Source organism: Podarcis pityusensis, assembly GCF_964106645.2.
Source record: "Podarcis pityusensis genome assembly, chromosome: 2".
Lineage (NCBI taxonomy): Eukaryota > Metazoa > Chordata > Lepidosauria > Squamata > Lacertidae > Podarcis > Podarcis pityusensis.
In genome coordinates, this window is record NC_138029.1 from 3353428 (window position 1) to 3378932 (window position 25505).

The 25505-nt window shown below is 45.8% G+C and overlaps 1 long non-coding RNA gene and 1 pseudogene across 2 annotated transcripts in view; one reads left to right on the forward strand and one right to left on the reverse strand.

Moving 5' to 3' along the window:
- The first annotated feature begins 273 nt into the window (after positions 1–273).
- LOC308468541 overlaps positions 274–25505 on the forward strand; it is a 53495-nt gene continuing 28263 nt past the window's right edge. The window contains exons 1-3 of the long non-coding RNA XR_013981707.1: positions 274–673; positions 15964–16114; positions 19400–19516. This is a non-coding gene — a long non-coding RNA (uncharacterized lncRNA). The remainder of the gene's footprint in view (positions 674–15963; positions 16115–19399; positions 19517–25505) is intronic.
- LOC308468451 (twist-related protein 2 pseudogene) lies at positions 1208–24643 on the reverse strand (annotated as a pseudogene). Its single transcript, XR_013991568.1, has 2 exons — positions 23838–24643; positions 1208–3739 (listed from the first exon to the last, which is right to left on the reverse strand). The product of XR_013991568.1 is annotated as a twist-related protein 2 pseudogene (transcript).

Consider the following 25505-nt stretch of genomic DNA (forward strand, 5'->3'; position numbering starts at 1 on the left):
CAGGAACCTCATCCTAGCTTCCTAGGAGAAAACAGTATCTGATGGATTTCTGTTTATGCAGCTATTGACATCCTACAGCTTGTGTGTGCTGCTGCATGTGGGCAGCAGGGGCTGCTCTGAGTCCAGCAGCACCCGGGGGCTGTTCCACATGCCTAAATCTGCCCCCCTCCCAGATGCTTAGCATCTCCTGTGCCTGCTTTTTTGCTGCAAGAGGCTAACACAGCAGCCCTTCTGGGAATTGATCGCATTTACCATTCGTTCTTTCCTTTTCACATATACCACCCTCTCTCCCCACTCCAACCCCAACTCTCTCTAGGTACATTTGTGCAAGCCCTGATCTCAGGCCACAAGCCCATTTTTCCATCTCAAAAGGTAGCCTTGCAGCAAGATGTAGCTACAGCCCACTTAGTGGTGGATGGGGCTCAAAAGTTAAGTGAGATGTGTTTGATTGGTGCAATCTACTCTAAGGTCACAATGGCCTCAATCCATGAAGTGAACTGCTGGGGAACGATGCTGTGCTCTTGCCTAGGCTTAGTAGAGGAGATGGGAAGAGACAGTAGGAAGCAAGCTTCTCTTAAGAGCTATTCTAGGAAAACAAACTTGGGGAAATGGAGGCAGCAAGTCCCTCAGTTTTGCAGCATCCTGCTGGATGATGAAAAGCTGCTCAAGGAAGGTGAGTGTCAAGACTGACTTTTGTGGAATATTGGAGCTGTGTTTTAGATTCTGTGTGAATCGGGTTGCTCATATACAATACAATAATATACAAAACAATACAATAATGTTTGTATTGTGTGCAGTGGGGAAGAGGTGATGCCAGGCTAGGTTCACATCCACACTGCACATCTAAAGCCTGGAATTGTATATCTAGTAAAATTTGTGACCAAAGGGTTGCCAGCGTTATTATTGGCAGTTCCTGTACCTTAAGTAGCAACTCATCGTGCAGATATTTAGCACTTTGTTTTCACAGCAGGAACAGCTCTCCTTGCTTTCCCTCTAAGTTCCAGGCTTCTGCTGAACTTTTTAAAATGTTTGCTTAACTTCAGCAGCTAAAGGCAGATGAGCAGGAGCAGTTCAGAAAGCTGACAGCCTTGTTGGTAAAGCTCTCTAAAAAACATTCTTACTACAAAATCACATGTTATATTGGGTGGAGGATGTTGGCTTGTTTTTGAATCCTGGAAAATATATTAGTCTTATCTGCAAACAAGGGCACCATCATAGCTTTTATTGTGTTTTGAAGTGCTTGAGATTTAGCAAGATCCAAAAGCCCTGAATTGGGGGGGGGGGGTGTTAAACAATTGCAAAACAACTTTTTAAAAAAGTCTCCCTCTGTTTCTCCATATGTATGTTTATACATCTATAGCATTATCAGATCAGAATAATTACAAAGTACGTCCTTCCTGCCATTTGCAAAGGGATTTATGCCCTTTGAATGTCTTTCCAGGGACCCATATAACCATACATAACAATAGTCATTTGTCTTGTAGAATCAGGGAACTGTTCAAAGATACAGGTGCTTTGTGTTCTTTGAAACAGGAGGCTAGGGTTGCCAGCTGTTTTAGCACCCTCTTCAGCTGTGCCTGTATAGCAGTTGGATCTGCAGGCATGAGCCAGCAATGTTCCAGCTGGCAGTGAAAAGCTTCCCATTCTGGTTTTTGCAGATAATCAAGCTACTTCTAAAGGCAAGAGCAGGTGACCCCCTTCCCTCCTCCTCCTATCTGGGAACGGGAACTGTCTGCCTGCTTCCCACACCTCTCTAAATCAGGAGTGGAGAACCTTTGGCCCTCCAGAGGCTGCTGAACTACAACTCCCACCAGCTCCAGTAAGCATGGTCAGTAGCCAGGGCTACTGCTCTCTATGGTATATGTTCCAGTGGTCACCTCTGGCCTCATCCCTTTTGCAAGCCCCCAGTTTATGTACCATAATTCAGTAGGTAGCTTACAAGCAAGGGCTCGGCAGTTATTCTGCCCCCTGTGAAGCAATTCAAAGAACGTGTCAGTTACATTTAGTGAGGAAGTGTCATTTTCCAGTCTTAAGCCACCCAACAAGAGGAATGATGGGATATTAGCACAGTCGCCAAGTAACCCTGGCAAAGAGAGAATGTAGAAAGCTGCCTTGGACCAGTCAGGCCATTTTCCAAGAACTATCAACTCTGCAGGATCTTGGTGGAGAGGGGTTTCTTCTGCCACCATCAGTTTCCTGATCCTTCTACCTGGAGATGCCAGAGACTGAGTCTGCGACCAGAGCCGGCCCAAGACGTTTTGGCACCTGAGGCATACCACAAAATGGCGCCCACCTCCTTGTCAGTAGTGAGTGAAGATCTACATCAGAAACAAGGGTGGCAGGAGGCCAGCAGCACCTCCTCTTTGCCCAGAGGCCACTGTAGATGCAACATGGGGAGGACTGTCAAGGAGGCAGCAGATCTGGCCTTGAAAGAGTGTGCCACATCTGTCGCTGTCACATGGCAGCAGGCAATGCATTCCTTGGAGGCCGGATGTCTGGGACATTGTTTGCAAAGTATCATCATCATCATCATCATCATCAGGACTTCTATACCACCCTTTATCATAAGATCTCAGGGCAGTTCACATCATGTGCTCCACCACTGAGTTGCAGTCTCTCAATGAAGGCCTTGCATCCTTTGCAATCCACTGTGTTCAGAAAAAAATGAGTATGTCTGAAGTATAAATTTGGGTTTGTTTTATAGGCTACTTTAAGATTAATGGCTCACCCAGTCCCACAGTTCCTGGGAATTGTGGTTTGGTGCGGGTTCTCAGAATTCTCACAGAACTACATTCTATGAGTCCCTCAGTTCCCAGGGTTCCCTGGGGAGACAGAATGACCACTGCACCACTTACTGAGCCTGTGCTGCTGATAGATAGATACACACCCACCCCAGAAGCATTTGGTTTCTCTCATTTCCCACCACCATATGGTGACCATTTAGCAGCGGTGAGTAGCTGTGTTAGGCAATAGCAAGGTGTGCTTATCCCAATGAGACCTGGGCCAGAATGGGCCATTGTGGGATCACTAGAAGGGGCAAGCTGACCTCAATGGAGGAAGCTGGGTCTCACCAGGCCAGGGCAGGTCCTGCTTTTTAGGGGCAGGATTTAGCCTTGAATCATAAACTAGCACCACCAAAAGTGTAATGCTCCTGAGCATGTACAGAATATGTTTTTTTCTGGCAGCGGAATAACCATAACACCATTGGGAGAGGAGGGAGTGAGGCTTTTAGAGCTCAAGTCCTTGTTGAAGGAGGGTGACAGGAGATCACCTCAAGAGGATTTAAGTCATTCCTGTTGTTTTTGGTCCTAGTGGATAGCTGGAGGGGAGCAGGTGGAAAGAACCTCCCAGGAAGCAGGAAGCTATTGAAAATAAAACAATTATTCTTAAAACCTGCAAATTCAAAAATAAATTAGCTCATCGAAAGAGTTCTAGATATACATTTTGAGATCAGCTTGTTACAAGCAAAAGCAGTCTGGGCCTGCTTTGAGTCACTGCCTCGCTTATGTCTGCAGTTCTTCCCAGAGTAATGGTGGAAAGTCTGGATTCTCCATCCTAGATCTCAGCTGGGCTCTCTTCTCCCCAAGAGGATGGTGATCATGTTTGGTCTCGTTTTTGAGCTGGCGATGGAGAATCATACAGAGTATATGCCCTGAGTTTCTCTGGAGAAGAGTTCCTCTGTTGCTGCTCTTGGGTGAGGCAGAAGCGTGTTACCTGCTGGCCACCTTCCTGAATGGACCTGGAGAAACAAAACCCACAAAAAGAAATTAGTGGCAAACTCAAACTGACAACTTACAGGGGGTATTTGTATGGGAGAGGAACAAACAGCCTGGCCTACTGGTCTGTATTTATACTGCATGCAACAAGTACTATCACCATGGCTCCCCCCTGCTAAGCAGAACGGATGAGGCCATCTGGGTGCCTGGGCGTTCGTCTCTCAGCAAGTAGCTCATTGCATGGTAAACAAGTTTCTAGCCTCTACTGCAATGGGAGATGGCAGGATTGAATGCACTCAACCCGGCACATAGAAAACCAGTATGTCAAGAAGGGTAAGCTACAACTCTTACCACAATGTGCTAGATTTCTCTGTGCACAGAGGCATTAAAAATTTCGTTTGTGCCCTGGTTCATTTTTTTCAATGCCATTATTGTTGGTTGGTATGCTATATATTGCTTTGAAAGTCCTTTGGGCAGAGCTGTATTAAGAAATGCAATGTATAATAATAAAATTCCCTGTCTCCAGTCTGAAGTGATAACAATCAACTGAACAGGTTAAACTATCATCTGTTTGTTCAGGGTAGTCTCAGGAGGTTAGGCCCAAACCTTCAAGGATGTTGACATATGGAAGACACTGGCCTGGCCTGAAGGTCTTCCTCCTTTTTGCTTCTGTTGGAAACCCTTCATCTCTAAAAGTTGCACCTTCTGATTGGCTGGGCTGGCTCATATTTAGTGCCTCTCTGTTCCCCAGTCCTCTCCGGGGCCTGTTCTCCAAAGGAAATTAAATGCATAAAACCCTTTTGAGATGAGAGGGCTGATCCTTTTGAACTGCATTTCCTTATTATTTAAATGAAAGCAGCTGAAAACCACCATCCTTCCAGGGATCACAAACCAGATGAGGATTATATATATATATTGATCAGCAAGTCTTTGTAACTCTATCTTGCTTTTAAGATTTATCTGCTCCTAACGAGTGCTAAGTACCTACAGTCCAGCTCTTTATGTTACAGGAATACTCCACTCTCCAAGTTACATGTAGCACTAATGCATTGTGTAAAGCTATCATCAAAGGTCCCTACACACCACCACACTCCCACACCGGGTCTGGGGTGGCAGGGCTGCCACTTATGTTAAGTGAAAGAGGCGAAGCTCAGAAGTCGTCCTTGCTCGCCTCCTCTTGAGCTCCTCTTAGGAACCACCATCCTCATGGCCAGACCTATACCATTAGGCAAAGTGAGGAGGCAGGTGGGGAGCAGGGACACAGGGGGGTCCCTGGCTATTGCCCCCATCAGCTCCCATCAGCCCTGACCCATCAGCCCTGACCAGCCCTGACCACTGGTCCTGCTAGCTAAGGGTGCTGAGGGTTGGAGTCCAGCAATGGAATACAACAAAGTGTGTTGAAAATAGCCATAAGAGACAGGTAAAACATCAGAGTAAAAGCATCCTGTTGCAATGTTTGTTTGTTTGTTTGTTTGTTTGTTTGTTTGTTTGTTGCATGTTGGCTAATGGGCCAAAAGTAGAGAAAAGGGAGGATCAGACATTCTGAACCTTTTGGAAGCTGCATGGAGAAAGGATTTCAGCAGCTGTGCCTGCCAGGCCTGCCGGAGGGTCCTTCCACAGGGCACTTCATTGTGGACTTGGGGCTGCCAGCACAAGTTTCGTGCAGCATCTACACAGCACCCTCATCCAAATGCCACTCTCTTTTATTTTCCAGTTTAATCTTGGTTAACTGTTTCCACCGAAAATCTGATTAAGTAAAATCTTGCTGGCTGAGGGAACTAGAAGTGGGGCTAGCCAGATCTCTCTTGGCCCGGACTTGTGGAGCTTGGGATTGTAGCCACAGAGAAGGCCCCCGGCACCATAAATCATCAGCACCTTAAATTACTTGGACTAAATCATCAGCATAGCCACATCACATTAAATTACTTGGATTTTCTTTTCACGCTTTCAATGCCTGCTCCTCCCCTTATTTTCCCCTCTTGTGTCCCTCCTGGGATGCAAGGAAGGAGGAGAAATGGACCAGCTGATGAGCTGCTAAGGCGGTCAGCTTTCAAGCATGCCAGTTGGGGCTGAACTACACATGACAGCCTTGGCTGGGTCTGCAATCTGTAACTGACGCCCTAAAAGCACAGTTGAGTGTTTCTTCTGCCATTGGTGTGAAAGGCAACGATGCATTTTTAAATGTTCTTATACTGTCATTGTGCATCTTGTGAGTGGAAGTAACTGAAGGACAATTCCGCTTCCCGCCATTTTTGCAGGGGTGTATGCATTTGGGAATGAGAACAGCTTCCTGCTTCCTTTCTCTTTCATTTATCGCCATGCGTACAGAACACTTCCAGAGGAACTGTTTGTGGAGCATTCATCCTGATTTGTTTGCAGGGATGTTAGACAAGGGAAGTTATTTCATGAACATTCATTCTGGTTTGCTTATTTGGGAAGGTTGGATGAAGTTGCGTCAAAGCAAGCGTTGCCTCACACTTGCCAGTGCATTTCCGTCCATCAATTTCCTTACCACAAAACTCCCATTTTAATGGAAGTGGGTTTGTTGAGCAAGACCTCCCAGTAAACTATAATTGTGCAACCTGAATTCACTGGTGTGTGATTGGATCCCTTCTGAAAAGAGTGGCAGTGCCCCCCCACCCCAATCTTTCTCTCTTTTTCGTCTTTTCCTCCCCCAACAAACTAATGTAGGAAAACCTTGTCAATTTTCACCAGTTTCTCCACCTACACCTTTTCTGCTTTCTACTGAAACTGGCAAGTTTAGGGGAAACAATATGGATTTCCCTGATGCCAGTTTCTCTCGAAGTCTTCCTCTCTGTTTTCTCATGAAATTGATCAGGCTTTCCTCAGTCTTGTCAGTTTCACTGCAGAGCTCTGTGTGTGTGAATGAAAGTGTTGGAGCAGGCTAGAAGGATACCTTTTGGGGTTGTTTCCAAACTTAGATGCAGACATAGGAGCCAGCTCTAGGGGCTGTGGGGCTTTGGCCCTCACAATGAAATATTTGAGGGGGCTGGACCCCCACAAAGTTTATGGGCATTCCCACTGAAATCATGTATGTGCACTGCATCATGTGATTGGTTATGCAGGGCGGGGCTTCCCTGGGCCCCCACAATATTTTATTCTAGTTGGCCCTCCTGGATGCAGAACAGTGTGAGCCAAGTTCCCACCCAGGGAAAGGGAATGTGATGACACCTGAAGGCGGGAACAGCATAGCTTCTGGAAGGGGCCATGCACATTATCTGATGGGGGGGGGAGGTATTCCAAAGTGCTTTTAAATGCACTTGTGGCATTTGGCTGATGCTGCCTCTGTGGGCTTTTCCCAAACTACAAAGCGGTGGCTTTTTTCTCCCTGACAGCTGAATTCAGGCACACTTAAAAGTGGTGCCAATAGGCCACCAGTGGCAGCATCATATTTGGAGTGCATCTCCTTTAGCCTTTAGAAGATCTAAAATTGCAGGCAGAGGAGATCCACATGTGTTTGTTCTCTCTTGCATTTTCAAACCAACTCAGCATTTTGACTCAGAAACAAAGTTTAAAATACAGGTTGTAAGAAAGAAGAAAGCAACATGATCACTAACTAAGAAGGGAAAGGAAGTTGAGGAGAAGTTTGGTTCTCCATAGTCATAGGGAATATTTAAGTTTCTGTCTGTCTGATGTGGTCAGAAGCTCTTGCTGTACTTGCAGCAGCTTGAGATGCAGTCGGTTGAGTAAAGCTTTAGCATTTGTCTCTTAGAGACACAGTTACAGTGACCTTTTCGAAATGGCCATCCTGTTGCTCATCGCATCAGTGGTCACCGTGGGTGGGCGGTATCCCATCAGAGCAGTGAACTTGTGCAAGGTTGCTGCTCCGACATTAAGCTGCTTGCGTAAGTAATCCATTCATGTCAGCAGGGGCTTTTGAGCAAGCGGGATGCAGGCAGATCGTTGGGATGGATTCACTGCTTAAATGTTTTGCAGAGTTTTCTCAAACCTCTTTGAGGTGAGACGTGGGATGAAATAAATGAGTGTGCACACCATATGATGCCTCTAGTCATGGGACGCTTGCTTGTCCCTGAATCTAAGGCTGTTGAAATTAGGAAGCAGTTGGGCAGAAATCCGTCTTTTGTTGATTCCCCAGCTAACTATGTAGTGCTAGCAGGTGTTTAAAAGTTGGCACAGAAGGTGCCTTCTGGATCTCAGTTGGCAGGGGATTCCATAGCACTGGGCCAAAGATGCCAAAGGCTCAGTTTCTTGTCACTCTCAAGTGAGCGCCACCAACTCAGGGAATGGCGAACGATCCTCCTCAAGATGATCTTAGTAATTGAGTTGGAGTACAGGGTTCAGGTGATCCCTAAGGTACATTGGACCTAAGTCATTCGGGGGCTTTGTAAATTAAAACAAGTAGCTTGAACCTGGCTTGATTGTAAAGGGGCAGTGAGTGCACTTGCCACTTGTTTCAGAATGAAAGGAAACTGAACCAAAAGAGTCCAGTGCAGTTAAAATTTCAAAAAAACAAAAAAATTCCACCTAAAAATGCCACTAGCCCCAAAACACTGGATCAAATCACATACAAATTCAAGTACAATTATAGTTGATTGGAGCTGTTGCACAACAAATCAATTCTCCCAAAGATGGGAAATTGGTGAGGAAATGCACAGGATCACACTTGCTTTGGTATAAACGCCACCTAACTACCCTGAAAAGAAATTCAAAGGAATGCTCATTAAATAGCCAAAAGCTCAATAAACGGCCGTAAGCAGCCGGCTCTTTAAAGATGATTCTGAGTCGGCAGAACCTGTTTGCATTGTCTGTCTACTTTGCTGGGTTTTTATTTTTTTCAGATTGCTGTTGTTTTAGTTAGTGAGATCCCGCTATTATATTCTGCTCCTATGTATTTTATTTTATTTTTGGACTTTTACTATCTTGTTTTGTTGAAATCTTTTGCATTTCATATTTTAGTGTTTTATGATTGTTTGCCACTTTAGGTTTAAGTGCAATATGGGGGGGCGGGGATTAAAAGCATGTTTCCCCACCACCACCCTCAGATCTTTTGAATAATTGTTTTGGAGTGGGGGATAAAACCCGTTAAGAGTTTTCTTAATGGGAGGCACATTTCCCCCCATCCTCCTCCATTACAAATGATATATTGATTGATTGATTTTAATACACATTTTTGCTCTGTTCAACTTGTATGGAGTGAGGGAAAGGAGCTGCAGTTAACAAAGCTGGTGGGGGGGAGCCACAAGGGGGGGGAGCCACAAAAGGTTGGGTGGAAGTTTTCGGGGGGGGGGGGTAGAAGCTGTGGTTTTCCTTTTGGCCTGGGAGCTCTGCAGTGCTGGTGCCTTGGACCAGCCCACCTCAGAGATGAAAAATCTGGACAGAGCTTCTTGGAAAGAGGAACATTAAGGCCCGGGGGGGGGGGGGATCCAGGGGGAAATGCTTTTCCTGGGTGGGGGGGAGGAATTGGCAGAGGGAAAAATTAAAAAAAATGTTCAATAGTAACGGCCCTTCTGCAAATACCAATCTTCAGGGAGGGGGCTGTTGGGGTGGTAGCACGGGGGTTTACACACCCACACCATTTGCCAAGAGCCTGATCACTCGCTTCCCATGAATGCCATTAAACAAGAAAACAATGTAGACAAGTGAAAATCAATCATGCATTGGAACACATGGAATAGTTTGGCCTTATGTGTAGCAATAACTCACACCTTCCTGCTTTCAAAAGTGAAATGCTTGGGATGAGAGAACGATGCACCAGCCAAGATTTATTGAAAAGCCCATCCTGGAAACCCCTCTCCCTTTTAATCTCTATGCAAGATTTAACAAGGCCAAAGTCCCCTCTCCCCACAAAGAAACCCAAGCCAGCATTTACTGAGATGGATGGACCCTCTTTGAAAACAGGCTTGGCTCTTCCCCTCTCAGTCGTCCACATCATGCTCTTTCTCCGTCAGCCCTGACATGTTTGGGGGGGTTTGGAGATAAGTCCCAAGAGGGACAGGGCTGCAGTGCAGCTCTCCATCCTTTGCTGGTACGGTGGTCACTTAAAGCCCCACCCCAAAATGACCCTGCGGTGGCTGTCTTCCAGTGCCACAGCTCTCTGCACCCTCAAAGATCATGCAGACCATGTCTGCTTTTCATAAGAATAAAATCAGATGGGTATTCTTTCCACTCCACCATAATGCAGTTGTTGAACAAGTGATTCTAACAGTGCAATTTTAGGCATGGATTCTTGGGACTCTCTAGTTCTTTAAAAATAAAAAAAAATAAAGTAAAATCTAGTCTTGTGGCCCTGAAGGTTGAGCAATGAACGAGGAAGTTCTTGGTTTAAATTGTCTCTTCCATAAACTTACTGGATTCTCCTAAGCAATTCATTTATTTTTATTTTTTTATAATAATTTTTATTGGTTTTTCCAAATATTTTCCATCATAACATCAATCTTATAAATAAATTAAAAAAAACCATTTGGCTATATAAGTCTAGAACTTCCCTCCTCCTCGACTAATGGTTTTCCAACTTAATCTCTAATATGCATTTTATTCTTATTAATATTACTATTAGATCCTAATCTTAAATAAACAATTTGTAAATTGCATTTAGTAATAAATGATAATTTAAGCCTACAAAGGTTCTTGTAACCCTATTAGCGATGTCAGTTATTTACAGTCATCTTTCAAATACAACATAATTTTGTTCCAGTCTTTCAAGAAATTCTGGTCCTACTGGTTCCAAATTTTCCCAGTCACTTTCGCCAATTCGGCATAGTCCATTAATTTCATCTGCCACTCTTCTTTCAATGGTATCTCTTCCTGTTTCCATCATTGGGCTAATAATTCTCACTGCAGTTGTAGCATATAAGAATAATGTTTGATTCTGCCTGTGTGCTTCTCTACCTACAATTCCTAAAAGGAAGGCTTCTGGTTCTCCTAAGCAGTTTAAGGATGATCGTACTGGTCAACCTTACATGGTTGTTAGTAAGCATCTAATGCAGCTGTGCAGTGGCAGACCTGCATTTTTTGGGCCCTGGAACTTGAGTTGTCATGGGGGCCCCTTAGCAACCAATAAGGTTCTCTTCTTCAATGGGGTTGTTGCATGACAGATCACCACACTTTTACAACATCTGTGCTCCTGACTCTCAAACTCTGGGATTGTTGAAATATATACAGCAACAAAAACCAATTTGAGTGGTGCTACTTCATGTGGATGAAGGTCGTTTCTGGGGCATGGGCAAGTCTGGGGCACCATCACCCCAGGTGCAGGGTTTTTTTGGGAGGGGGTATTCCTCACAATGTCATCCAGCTGGAGAGTGGGTGAGGAGGATGCAACAGGCCCGCACCCTGGCAGCCCGCACTGTTTTTGCAAGTCTTGCAAAGTGGTGCTGGGCTTGTAGGGCGCCGTGAGTGCACTCCTCAAAGCAGGGTGGCACTGGCTGGGCAGTGCAGTGCAGTGCAGTGCGGCCCCACTTAGCTCCGGTGGGTGGAGATCGTTCCAGCAGTGCGCCCTCCCCCCACAAGGCAGTTCCCGCACCTGGCACACATGTACCTGCCCTGGGTGCCAGCAAAGAATGCTCCGCCACTGCCTCTAGGATCGGGGCCCTGAAACTTTAAGCTTCATTCGTTTCATAGGAAATCTTCATAGGAGATCTGTGAAGTGCTCTGAGCACTTTGAAGCACAGTGGCAGGGCTAAATATGATGAGCTGGAGTGGAAGAGACGTTCAAGTAAAACGTGCCGTATTGAGCTGACATGTATGACCAACAGCCATTCCCTCTTCTCTCCCCCCTGCCTCCCCCCCCCCCCCCGTAGCCCTGGGAACTGTAGCTTAGAGGGTGTTTGGGATTAGCACAGCACCCTAATGAAACCACAATGGGGCGCAGGGAAGAAACCTTAGTAGCTAAACTGGTATAAAAAGTAGCAGTGTGGACGTGCTACAATCTGGGCTGGGAGATGCTCGCTGTTTGCCAAGCTCCCTGTTCTCCACCCCACTCTGCCACCACCTGCTTTCGCACAATCTTTCCAGCAGAGCAGCCATTTTGCTGTGCTTCTCTGCCTATTGTCCAGAGACTATCCCACCCTTAAACTGGTCATCTAATCCATTGGTCCTTTTTTCTCTGGGCTACTCTTTCAGAATAAAAAATAATAATAGTTGGTGCCGCACTGAATTTTTTATTGTTAACAAAAACAAACAACCAGCAGTGCATGATTTATAGCACAGAACCCAACTACTTTATAATAAGATCACAGGACAACCAGAAAGTATAAAACAATGCAGCTACAGAGGAACATGAATCATTCCCAAAATATAATTATAAACAAGCCTCTTGCAATAAGTATGTATACAAACTCAGCGAGAGGAGTGAGCGTGCTTTTGCTGGGTAATCTCATTTACATTTGGGTCTTACTTGAGACAGACTCTCTCCTCAACAGAAAGAGAAAGAAGCCTTTCTCTTTTCCAGTCTTTCATATTTGTCCAAGTTGAACATCCCTGTTCACAACAATATGGAGAACTGTAGAAGAATAGCCAATGCTCTTGCTCTCATTTTGAAAAAGTATCCTGCCACACTTGTCATCCTCTCCTGCCACATCCTTTGAGAATCACTGATCTAATCTCCCAGTTCACTAGATATCTGTGCAGCTAATGCTGACCTGAGTGGGGAAGCTTCTGGCCCTCCAGAAGTTGCTAGACAACGGCCCCCAGCATCACCCTCTAATAAGCCTTGGTCTTTCTGACTGGGGCTGATGGGAGGTGGAGTCCTGCAACATCTGGAGAGCAAGATGTTCCCCATCCCTGATGTAGATGGACCATAAGCCCTCTGGGCACAGACTTCACATGTTCCATGTGCTGCACCGACCCTTGCTGCAGGCTTGCCACTTCATTGCCCTTTAATATGTTGATTTAAAAAGAGAGAAAAGGTAGCTGTGGCCCTGCCTCTTCCTTCCGTGGCCCTTTTGCTTGCCCCTTCTTGCCTGCCATGAAGGGTGGGGAGCAGGTGCCTGAGGGAGGGAGATGCTGAGTACACAGGCCGTGGGAATGTATCCTAGTTGTGCTTTGCTTCTTGTATCTGGCTAGCTGCATCAGGAGGCAAGGAGACCTGCTGTGTCACCCAGGCCACATCCCTCCAGAATTAGCAGGCTAGGGCTGCTTGTATCTTAAGTCTAAACTTGCACAATGCATAGGAGGAGAGAGAGAGAGAGAGAGAGAGAGAGAGAGAGAGAGAGAGAAGAGAGAGAGTGAAGAGAGAGAGTGAAGAGAGAGATTAGTATAGAATCCAGCATCCCCCTGCGGCTTGCCTGCCTAAAGATAAGTGATATGTGAATCAGGCCAGATTCTGGCCCCACTGTAAAGACTTGAATTGAGCAATACAGTGGTACCTTGGGTTACAAACTTAATTCGTTCCGGAGGTCCATTCTAAACCTGAAACTGTTCTTAACCTGGGGAGCGCTTTTGCTAATGGGGTCTCCCGCTGCTGCCGTGCTGCCAGCACATGATTTCCGTTCTCATCCCGGGGCAAAGTTCTTAACCCAAGGACAGATCCTGAAGCTGAGGCTCCAAACTTTGGTCACCTCATGAGAAGAGAAGACTCCCTAGAAAAGACCCTGATGTGGGGAAAGATGGAGGGCACAAGGAGAAGGGGATGACAGAGGACGAGATGGCTGGACAGTGTTCTCAAAGCTACCACCATGAGTTTGACCAAACTGCGGGAGGCAGTGGAAGACAGGAGTGCCTGGCATGCTCTGGTCCAGGGGGTCACGAAGAGTCGGACACGACTAAACAACAACAGCAACACTACGTCTGGGTTAGCTCAGTTTGTAACCCAAGGTACCACTGTAGTTTGCTGGAACATTATCTGTGAAACTTGTTTTGAATGCCTGGGGACAACCTGGGAATTTATTAAGCATAATGACAAAACTTTCTGCCACCTGTGCACCTGGTGCCTTTCTGTCATTAACTGCAGCCTGCCCCACAGATGTAGGAAGCTGCCTTGTATCACATCCGACCCATTGGTCCATTTAGTTCAGCGCTGTCCACACAGACTGGCAGGGGCTTTCCAGGGTTCCAGCCGAGGGATGACTGGAATTTCACTTCAGAAGAAATGGGTTTTTGCCTTCAATCAAATGCGAACCCTGGAAAGGAGCCAGTGGTCACTTCCAGACAAAGCGAACGTTGAGTAATCTCTTCGATTTGCTTTCACGGAATTTGTGCAGACGTTATACAACATCACTGCCGAGTGGTTTTTATCTTACCACACAAAGTCCTACTTATTTCTTTACTGGAAATGGATCCGTTATGCAATAGCACTGTTTAGCCATTGTTGTTTATTGCAACGTAGCCTTTTTCTTTTATGGTGAGTTATGAAGATGCATTCTTATTGCGCAAAGGGCGTTATCGGCATCTACTTGAATATATGTGTGATCCTGGCAGGAAGTGCTAAAGTCCAAAAGCACCCACTATCCTAGGTTTAACAACAACAGCAACAACAACACAACCCACTGAGAACCAAACCCAGATCTGAGAGGCTTTGGTTTCATCCCACAGGGACAAGCCTATACTTCTCCAGGGTCTGAGTTATATAGCAGCCCCCTCCCTGGTGCTCCGCCATGATTTCTGAGCACCCTCTCATATCCATGCTAATTCCTTCTGGGAACATAAATGGGGCATTGGCAGTTTCTGCCCTTTATTTTCATGGAATTCTTGCTTTTTAAAACATTTTTGGTAGCTTTGGGTGGCATGGGTGATATTAAGGATTGACAAATACGTCAGTTTTGTTTTGCCTCAATTTCTCATCTTTGCAACCTTAAATTCAGCTTTCCACATTCCGGCAGCCATTCGGTTTTTTAAAAAAAAACAAAAAACATGAAAAAATTGTCAGCATTTTTGTGTGAAGTTCACCTAATATTATTGCAAGCAATTTCACCTAATGTAATGCATTTTTTGTGTGGTGTTTTCACAAATGTATGCATTTATGCACATTTCCCCTGAATATATGAATTTTGTACCCATTATTAGGTTGGGGAACTGCACTGCAAAATTCAGAAAAGTGCAAATTTCTTGTGTTTGGATTCAAGGAGTGTGAATTAGGTAGTCTCTTATTAAAATGCAAACAGTATAGAACTTCTCCCACATCCTAGTGGTATTAATATCTCATGGAATGCCTTACGCCATGTGCTTCTGTCCAGTCACCTTTTGAGCAGAGCCCTGTGCTCTTGATGTCCCCTCCAAGATAATCGGGAGCAAGGGGTTGCAGCACCTGCCTTATGAAACACCTTTCCTACTTATATTAGGCAAGCACCAGCCGTGTTAAGCTTCAGACTCTTGCTTTGGTATTTTTCTTTTCGGAGGCTTTCCCTGAAATGTGACCTCAGAGCTATGTACTGTGATTCATTTTATTCTGAATTTCATGATAGGTGTTATGCAGCTAAATTTTGCTCAGGGTAGATCTACTGGAATTAAATGACCTTAAGTTTGTTATGCTCATCAGTTTCAAGGGGGTCTACTCTAAGTGACACTTGGTTGAATAGCACCAATTGTTGATAAGGTATGTGGTATTCTCTTATTCAGAATCACTTTGATACATAAACTTGGGTAATAATTAAAGTATGGGAAAGTGAGCATGTGTTTGTGCATGTGCTGGGAGCATGCAGCAGGTGGGGGGAGAGTGCTGCAGGAAAACATTTAAGTCAAAATGATGTTTGCCAGCCAAAAACTGATATGTGCTTCCTACATGCTTCAATGAAGCATTGGCACCATATGTGATCATGAAGGTTGGGAACTGACTTCCACCTAATCTGGGCCACCTACTATTTGCTTCCCTTCAGCAAGCGGGCTAAAAGTGGGGATGGAACTGGCCTTTGGGGATGCATGCTGTAACCTGGCATGCATCTTCTGAGACACTTTCCACACACACATTCCCAATTTCTTTGGGATTGTAGTCCAGTTCTCAGTTTGAGGTTAAGATCCTGTGCACACCTTATTGACATTAAACTCCATTGAACACAATGGGATTTAACTTCTGAGTGAGCATGCATTGCACCATAAATAATTAAAGGAGAAGGAAAATCACCCTGTTGGTACGCTAGAGCCTATTTGAGGGCAGTTTCTCCAGATTTCATGATGATGCAACATACATCCAGTGAATCCCACCCCCTATAGACCCCAACTTGTCTTTGTAAGGTTTGCGCATTTTGGTTTTGGTTTTAAATCCAGTAGCAACAAATACTATGGTTAATCAAATTAGTATCCATCACAGCTGTTCATTTCAAATCTGTTCTAGGAAAGAACCATCATTTGTTGGAAGAGCACCAGCTTTGCCAGCAGAAGATCTCCACTTCAGTCTCTGCCATCTCCACGTAGGGCTGGGGAAAAAAACCTCTCCTGAGACTCTACCACAGGGGTGGTGAACCCACAGTCTGCATATGGCCCAGGTATATATATAAAGGCTGCAAAGCTACTTCTGGTGGCCTAGCAGCCCTTTCCCAAAATCAGGCACCTCCTCCTCTTCCCCCCAATGTTCTTGCAAAGGTGCGCCATCTCCCTCTGGTGCGGCCCCATCCTCTTTCCTGTGTGCAAAAATCTTGTAGCAGCAGTGATGTTCCTGTTGCAGTGCTAAGCTAGGAGGAGAGGTTCCTCTCCTAGCCCAGCCCAGCGCAGTGATGAGGAGGACAGATGAGGTCTCTTGCTCTGTAGGGACTATTTTCTGAAGATCAAGAGACAGTGTTTCTGCTCCTCCCTTGATCTTCAGGGAACAGTGAGAGCTGCTAGAGGCAGTACTGAGCTAGATGCCAGGGTTTGGCCTAAAGGTACGTGAGGCAGACACCTGGCGGCAGCTAGGCAGGTCTGGGTCTGTTTAGTACCTGAATGGGTGACCACCTGGGAGTCCAATGAAGGGCACATTGAGTTCCGTGATGAAAAGAGGCTGGGATATAAAGGCAGTAAATTTAACTAGATGGGCCAGTGGTCTGACTCGGTATAAAGTAGCTTTCATAGAATCATAGAATCATAGAATCATAGAGTTGGAAGAGACCACAAGGGCCATCGAGTCCAACCCCCTGCCAAGCAGGAAACACCATCAGAGCACTCCTGACATATGGTTGTCAAGCCTCTGCTTAAAGACCTCCAAAGAAGGAGACTCCACCACACTCCTTGGCAGCAAATTCCACTGTCAAACAGCTCTTACTGTCAGGAAGTTCTTCCTAAGGTTTAGGTGGAATCTTCTTTCTTGTAGTTTGGATCCATTGCTCCGTGTCCGCTTCTCTGGAGCAGCAGAAAACAACCTTTCTCCCTCCTCTATGTGACATCCTTTTATATATTTGAACATGGCTATCATATCACCCCTTAACCTCCTCTTCTCCAGGCTAAACATGCCCAGCTCTCTTAGCCGTTCCTCATAAGGCATCGTTTCCAGGCCTTTGACCATTTTGGTTGCCCTCCTCTGGACACGTTCCAGTTTGTCCGTGTCCTTCTTGAACTGTGGTGCCCAGAACTGGACACAGTACTCCAGGTGAGGTCTGACCAGAGCAGAATACAGTGGCGCTATTACTTCCCTTGATCTAGATGCTATACTCCTTTCGATGTTCTGCATTACAGGACTTCTCTAATCTTGTTCTGAAACATTCTCCCATCGGTAACTTGATGGAATGCAAGACTTGCTACATTTTGGAGGTGGCAGGGAAATGCTTTGCTTGCTCTTTCATTTTAATAGTGAGCATGGATGGGTTAGATGGCTCTGAATTTAGCTCACCGTGTATTGGTTTTGCTATTTTTGTTGCAATACAGCTTCATCTTTTGTTTTTTAAAACTGAAGTCATTTTGCTCCTTGTGCGCTCACTGCCATGAGTTGTTTGATTGGCAGGTTTAAAAATGGCAACAGTCCAGAGGAAAATAAATTAAGTGGGAAAATAAATAAGCAAAATGCCACTTAAACCAAAGGACCTAGGTGGTTAAATGGGAACCAGGTGGCAGGTGGTTCCACCAACTTTCCTCCTGAAAACATCTGAAACTCAAATGTAGTGTAGTGAATCTAGGGTGAGCCCAGGACCACAAGAAGCTGCCTTCTCCAAAGTCATACCGTTGGCCCATCTAGCTCAGTATTGTCTACACTAATTGGCAGCAGCTCTCCAGCATTTTGGATTGAGGTTTCTCCCAGCCGTACCAGGAAATGCCAGAAACTGAACATGGGACCTTTTGTGTGCAAAGCAGATGCTCCGTCTTTGCGCTACGGCTCTTCTGCTGCATGTGGCACAGCGAAGGAGCCACAGGACAAGTGGAGAAGGGGACACTGGGCATGCACTAATTCGGCAGTGCAGACAAGAAGTCCTAAAGCACGACCTTCGCAAGTCCCATTGAAGTGAATGGGTGCTTCAGTTGGGGAACCAGGCCTGTGGCATAATTACAGCTACTAACACAGAAGTCTCCCACAGCTTGTGCAGCTCCAGCCTTTCTAACAGAATTTCAAGAGCAGAAAGAACCTATTTGCAGCATCCAGGAGCACAAAGTGCTCCAAGATTTCTTTGCCTAAAGTCTGATTAGGGGACTTCTCTTTATTTCCCCCTGTGCTTTGGATTTGTGAGAGTTGTTTGCACTGCAGAAAGGAAAAAGAGGAAATGTGTAGGGTAGTAATGCCTCTGATGTCTGCCCCAATCAGATGCTGCTTACTCGGGTAGCAATACTGATGGATCTGAGCAGGACTGAGGATTGTTCCTTATGCACTCACAGCCTGGCCAATGTTAGCTGCTACTTAAGCCCCATTGATTCTAATGGAAGGACTGAGCACATGGATCATGGGACTTAGTAAAGGTAAAGGGACCCCTGACCATTAGGTCCAGTCGTGACCAACTCTGGGGTTGCGACGCTCATCTCGCTTTACTGGCCGAGGGAGCCGGCGTACAGCTCCCGGGTCATGTGGCCAGCAGGACTAAGCTGCTTCTGGCGAACCAGAGCAGCGCACGGAAATGCCGTTTACCTTCCTGCTGGAGCCGTACCTATTTATCTACTTGCACTTTGACATGCTTTCGAATTGCTAGGTTGGCAGGAGCAGGGACCGAGCAACGGGAGCTCACCCCGTCACGGGGAATTGAACCGCCAACCTTCTGATCGGCAAGTCCTAGCCTCTGTGGTTTAACCCACAGCGCCACCCGCGTCCCTATATCATGGGACTCACAGGCTACAAAAATCCAGTACGTGCTGTATATATTTGGAACTTACTGTAAGTACTTTGCGCTGGCTTGCAAGGTGCCCATGATCATTGTCAAGGTACGAAGAACCAACCTAGAGAAAATGGAAACCTCCATAGGCCATCAGTCTCGGGCTTGCATCAGTTCTAACTGTAGCCCAGCTGAGGGGTGTTGTCCTCCTGACTGAATGACCACGGAGCTAATGTTACCCAGACTCATCCTGAAGGTTGAGGGGCCAAGGGGAAAGACTCTCAGGTTGGTTAGATTCCCCCACCCCCATGCTGCAGCTCTCCTTCCTCCGGCAGCAGACAATATTTTTCCAACATATGGCAGAAAACAAAAACTGAATTCAGCCGAGGGGGGGGGCATCATGAGAGGTTATTGCCCTGTGGGAGAGAGTAGCCACAGGGTCAGAGATCAGGCTAGGTCTGATATACTTTCCTCTTTCCGGGTGATACTCTGCCTGCAGCAATCTCAAAGAGCAATCACCGTTTTCTTCGGCATTAATTGCCCTGTTTTGTTTTCATCCCATCCCAGGGGCTTAAGCCATGGATGGGACATGCTAACCAAGAAGATTGTTCCAGCATGTGCAGAGCTGATCCTGGAGTGTGTGCTTTTGAATGTACACTTTTGCGGGTGATGCCACTGTCCGAGGTAAGATTTGGCATTTCCAGGGTTGCACCTACATGGTTCTGAAATTCCTTTGCAGGGTGTTGGCAGGGTGATGCATCAAATTTGTTCCATTGACCCCATTAGGAGAACAGGGCAAGCTACTTAATTTAATCATTTCTCATTATTTTGAAGAATTGATGCCATTTCCTGTTTTTACAAGCATTGATTTTGATATATATTTCTGCTTGCTAGTTTTCAATTTGAAATCAAATGTTCCCATTTTTATAAAGGTGTTGGTCAGCTGCTTTGGGGAGCAGCTGGTCCAGAAAAGCAGGCTATATACTGAAGAAGTCAACAGAATGATCGGAGGTGGACGGGGTTGTCTTTTAAAATGTCAAGCAGCATTCTGCAGAAACCTCTCCTCACTGGGGGGGGGGGGGGACCCAGACCTGCAAAATTGGAATATTGACTGTGGAGTTTGTAGCACATTTCTGTGCAGCTTCACTTGGAAGTAAGTCCCAATGAATTCCATGGGACTTAACTAACCATCTAAATGTGTACAAGATTGCAGCCTTCATTTTTGAAAGCTTCCATCCTCTGCATGCTTACTTGGAGTTTTGGTAGCCCTAAAGTTCAGTGGAACTTAACTTTTGAGCAGGGGAGTATTTAGGAGGTGGCCTAGAGGGCCCACGTCTCGTTTCTTTTGCAGCAGACCTCGCATCTCCTGCCTCCCCTTTTTTAAAAAAAATATATATTCACTTTCCCTATTTCATCCGGGTGAGACCTCTGCTCCCCACTGCAATTTATCAGAGGCATCTATCCATAGAAATCAGCATATGCAAATATTATGCAGAGTTGCGCCCTGGGCCTCTGCCCCAAGTCTTTAAGCACTAGGAAGCAGAGCTGTAAGGACTGGGCCACGTGGATCCTGGCTTGCTTTCTTTTTTCATAAGGCATAGGAAGCTGCTCCTGAAGAGAGAGATGCCTGGTCTGTCCAGCTCAAGCGCAGTACTCTTGGCACGGATTGCCAGTGGCTCTCCAGGGTTTCTGACAGAATTACTTCCCAGCACTACCTGGAGATGCCAGGATTTGTACCTTGGGACCACCTGCACCCAAAGCAGATGCGCCACCACCACTATCTCTTCCCCTACCCTAAGCTTTCTAGTCCTTATGGTTGCAAGACTATGCTTGCTGAACAAGAGTTCTGGCGACCAGAAGACTGGGCTTCCCTGCTCTGTCACATAGTTATTTGCATCACTTCAAATAACTTCAAATAACAGGTGCGGGGAAATGTATGCAAAGGAAGAATAAAATGTAGGATAAATGATGCAAAAGAAGAGAGGTTGTGAAATTTTGCCCATATCTTATATGGGTCACAGAATTATGCTTTCCTTGTTGCAGAATTTTGGGGTACGTTAGTGCAAGTTTCCCTTTTTTTGGTCTTGGCATCAGATACCTGTTTGATATGAATAAGTAACCTTATAATATTCTTTAACTCCCTGGGCAACCTTAGTGTCAGCCAGGACCAGATTCTTCAGTTTCTAAATGAGAGAAATCCAGGTTGGGGGGGGGGCAGGGGAAGGGATCACAGCTAGTGAAATTCTTCCTTCCTGGAAACCCTTAAAGTCACAGCAGACTTGTCAGGCTGTCAAGCAATGCAGCCAACTAGGGGTGTCTAAAACCTGCCTCGGTATTTCTGCCTCCCCACTTGCTGTTTTACAATGATTCTGTTTTGCAATGCAGATCCGAATCTTTGTTCTGCAGTGCATTTCATGTGCATCTATTAACTGAGGTAGGCATATCTGTGCATCATGTTTCCTGTTCAAGAGCATAGAAGCCTTTCTGTACATCCAATGTGTGTTTAGCTTCTTTGCGCAACACCCTGCAAAAATTTTTGGGTGGCTGTGTGTGGATCTGATGGTAATAATTGCAAACTGGCTCCCTGACTATTCAGGCTATGAATTTACAGCAGGAAATTTGCAGTTTAATGCACCAAAACTGAGCCAATCATACCACGCAGCAAAGTGATGCAAGCTGCTTCAGACGGCTGAATTTTGGGTGCTTTTCAAAAGCAGCATTTACCCAAGCCTGCCATGATTTTTAAAACCATGTCCAAAGGAAATCATTGGCCTCTGCAAGAAAATAATAGATAAAGGCAGGAATTTATGTCCAAATGGTTCAGTGAGACTTTTTAAAAATGTTGACCCTAACTGCAGAGGGAAGTGGGGTAGCATTTAAGGTCTACTTGAGGCAGCAAGGAGCGCATAAATATTTGTGGCATAAAAAATGATCAGACAACAGCAAAGGTTTATAGAGGGTGCAATGAGATTAAGGGCCACTATCTGAATGATAATCTTGGCCATTTGATTGCCCTTTTTACCCATTGCTGTCTTTTTTATTTGTATATATTTTATTTGTATATATTGCTTGTTTTATGTTGCTATGGCCGTTGGCTAATGCGAATAAAGTTTGTCTTATCTATTTGTGGCATCCCAATTTAAAACCATATCTGCAGTGGTGCAGTTTTAATCCATGTTTGTGATTACACATATGGAAGCAGGAGATGCTAGCTGTTTACATTTATATAATGCCAAAAGTGTGGTTTTATTCTGAGGGAAGTATACATCATTTTCACACATAGAAATAATGATCAGGTGCCATTGTTATCCAGGGCAGGCACATGAACAGGCATCCAGGCGATCATGTGTCTTTGCTTGACCGGCAGATTGGCTCTTTTTATCAGCCTCCATTTCCAAGTCTGTGAATTGGGAACAGCAGAGCTGGCTTCTCTTGCAGGAACATGAAAAGATGGTTTGTGCATAATATACAAAAATCAGGATAGCTCTGCAAGTCATGTTATGAACCGTGTTTGGGGCTCTGGCATGCCTATTTGCCTCATTATGAATGCGTTTAATATGGAGGAGAATTGTGGGGGATTGGATGTACGTTTCAGTGAGTGCAGGTTTTATATTTATATTAGAAATGGATGAATGCAATGTGTCCCTGGTGAAAAATTTGTTGGCCTGCTTATAAAGGCGATATGGAATGGGTCTGCCTTCCAAACACAAAATAAAGATAAAACATTGTATACAACATTAGTCATACTCCAAACTGGATCATTGAAATCAGAAGGCACAATTTAGTCCTCTCGATTCATTTCAGTGGCTCTACTCTAAATATGACTGACGTTGGATTACAACCTACAGCCAAAACAGAAAGCAATTTGTACTTAATTCCCTATAATCCAGCTCTTCATTTAAAAGGATAAAGGCATCTTCTGGGCCTGACCATCTCTGAATTTATCTGGATTTGTGGACAAGCCATTGGCAGGAATCGGTATCTGAATGGTGAAGTGAGACTTTACAAAAATGTTGGTCTCGGTGGGCTCTGCTAAGGCACCAAGAGAGAGGGGGAGAGAGAGACCGTCTTGGGCTGGCACTGCATCAGGCACAGAAAATGATACATATTTGTGGCATTTCTGCTTACATAAATACCATTTATAGAAATAAATGGTTCATGAAATTTGAATACACATGAACATATAGGCTGAGCTTAATCAAACACATAAAAATGCCCAGCTCAAGCATGTCGGTTTCAGCTGAGATCCAGCACCTGCTTGGCATATCCAGCAGTTTGTGGTGGATTTTACTACTGAAATCCAGGAACAAAACAACAACCCAAGTTGCTGACCCAAGTTTACCTTTCCCCCCCAGTCCCATGCAAAGTTCTGCACAGTCATAAGCACCATCTTTTGAATGCAAGTCCTACCAAATGCAGAGGGGCTTGCTTCCAAAGAAGTGTGCTTAGGATGCAGTTCTTGTATCCCTGCTCAATGTCTTCATGAAATGCCATGAGATTTTTTTTTTAGTTTTTTTACAGGGGACAAATGACAGTGTGCACATTGTTTTATGCTGGTGTCTTAGAGAGAGGAGTCATTTGCCTGTAGTGTGGTTATTCCTTACCCACTATCTTCTCCTGGCAAGCAGGTCTGGGGACCAGAAGTGACTGTGGGATGAAAGAAAGGCATGTGTCCATCGGTTGCAGGAATGTGCCACTTTCAACTTCCACATTGTCTCTGTGTAGTCTAAAACTGCTCAAATCTAAAGACTGTCAGGGTACCATGTTTTTTCAGCCTTCTGACCAGAAAGCCCTTATGCCTAGTTGCAGATATCTGGCAACTGGTTATGGTTGTTCACTGGTGATTGGAAAGATATTTTGCACATGCCCAAAGTTGTGCTTTTTTTGTATGTGCACTATAACTTTTTACAGTTAAAGAGCAGTCTGCAGCTAACCATGCCCTGGTCCTGGAACTCAGCCTAGAGAAGAAGTGCAAGGTAGGAGAAGAGCATGGAGGAGGACATACCTTCCCGGTGGGTCTCAGTGGGATGCTGACATGGACCAGGCCCCTTCCATCCTCCAGACGGAGAAGGCGTAGCTGAGCCTCTCGTGGGCCAGGTAGTTGCAGCTGGAGATCTTGTGGTCGAGCTCATCGCTCTGCAGAACCTGGTAGAGGAAGTCGATGTATCGCGCTGCCAGCTTGAGTGTCTGGATCTTGCTGAGCTTGTCGGAAGGCAGCGTGGGGATGATTTTGCGCAGTTCAGCGAAGGCATCGTTCAGCGACTGGGTGCGCTGGCGCTCCCGCACGTTGGCAATCACCCGCTGCGTGTGCATGTCCTCGAAGGTCTGTGGCACAGGGCTGCGCTTGCTGCGCTTCCCCTGGGGCGAGGGGGCGCTGCACTCCTGCAGGGGAGCCGAGGCCAAGGGTTTGCCTAGTTGGGTCCTCTTGCGCAGGCCTTTTTTGGGGACCCTCTCGCTCTCCTCCTCGCTGGTCACCAGGCTCCCCTCCGGTGAATCTGGGCACATGCTTTCCTCTTTCATCCTTTGCGAATCTCCTTCCCTTCCCTCTCAGTAGACGCTGAGGCAAGGACTTGGATCTAACAGGCCATGGTGCATCCAAGCCAAGGTGACCCGAGGTTCAAATGGGGCAACCTTAAGGGTGGGACCCTTCCAAAAAAAAGCCCCACAGCTTCCAGAGCGGCAGAGGCTTTCTGAGTTGCTCCAACCTTCAAGGATCTGCTTATTCACCCTCCTTTCCCTCCACCCTTCCTAAAGGGCTAAAGAGAGGAGGGACGTTATGAAAATGTTGTTAATGCCCTTTACGGATAGGGTAAGGCGTTCCAGGGGAGGGGCCGTGCGCAGACCAATGCAGTCCTTCACGATAATGCAAACATCAAGAGAGCTTATGGGTTCCAGATTGCCTTCCTTTCCTCTTCTCTTCTCCCCCAACATCCTCCCCCCCCCCCAGCCCTTAGGCACAGATGCTCTAGCCAGCCGTTTGGATGCCAGAGGATGTTTCCCTCACCCACTGTAATTGACAAGGGTCTGCCGGGGCTGACCCCTGCCCACAACCTTGTCAATGAAGATTGCAAAGCAGTTGTTGCATTGGGTTGGTGCCTTCGCTACTGATCAAAAGATAAATGGGGCAGCATTTGCTGCTGCTTGGTGGACTCTTTGGGGCTACTAATTGCAGTGCCACAAGCTTATAACGATGCAGGCTATTCTCAGGAGAAACAAATCGATATAGATATATCCGAGAGAGATGGGGAGTTTGCCATCTTGGTCACAGGGGATTAATAGTAGGTAAAGTGCTCCCTTCCCTGTGTCAACTTCTATTTACACAGGAACATACTGGTTTTAGAGTTAAACCAAATGCTTTGGCAAAAAAAGTCTGAAAAGGTAGTTTTTTCCATTAGAGACACAAGCATTCCAACCCAACCCTATGCTTTTTTTCTCATAAATGTCCCAGGGTTGACTCTGGGACTTTACCAAGCAATCCTCTGCAGGTTTGCAGTCCCCATTTTGTTGAGATATCCCCACATAAGGGAGCACAGGATCGCAGCCTTGCAGAGCAATTGTAAGGAGGGGTGGAGCCACTGCTGTTTTCAAAACCCAGCCAGCTTGTGTCAACCAGGGCAGAAGGAGCAGGGACAGTTTTGATTGTCCCCCCCACACACAGCTGAGGGACCCAAGG